This window comes from Solanum dulcamara, chromosome 9 (assembly GCF_947179165.1).
Source record: "Solanum dulcamara chromosome 9, daSolDulc1.2, whole genome shotgun sequence".
Classification (NCBI taxonomy): Eukaryota; Viridiplantae; Streptophyta; class Magnoliopsida; order Solanales; family Solanaceae; genus Solanum; species Solanum dulcamara.
The window spans coordinates 61,532,393-61,532,785 of record NC_077245.1 but is presented as its reverse complement, the minus strand read 5'-3'; positions in this window follow the sequence as shown (position 1 = coordinate 61,532,785).

Here is a 393-nt window from a genome sequence, read left to right as displayed (position 1 = left end):
TATCTCTTTCTCTGTATATATATATATATATATACACACACCTCTCACTTTCTTTTCAAGTTGAATGTAGAAGCATGTGTGATTATGTGAACAGTTTTAAAAATATACACACGCCTACAATGAAGGAAAATTTTGGGATAAATGTATTTTGACAATTTATTTGGCCTTTGAAATAAAATCAATTGTCTACATCAAGTTATTCAAGCCTTTTTCAACGTATGTTAAGCAAAAACTCTCTTTTTCATATCGCATGAATTCTAAAAATTTATAAATCATCGAACGAGTTATTTTTACTATTCTATTACTAGAAAGATCTACTGTGAAGGGCATTGGGATGTCACATGATATTATTCCTTGATTATATTGTATCGTTATCACACTTGTATCACAGTG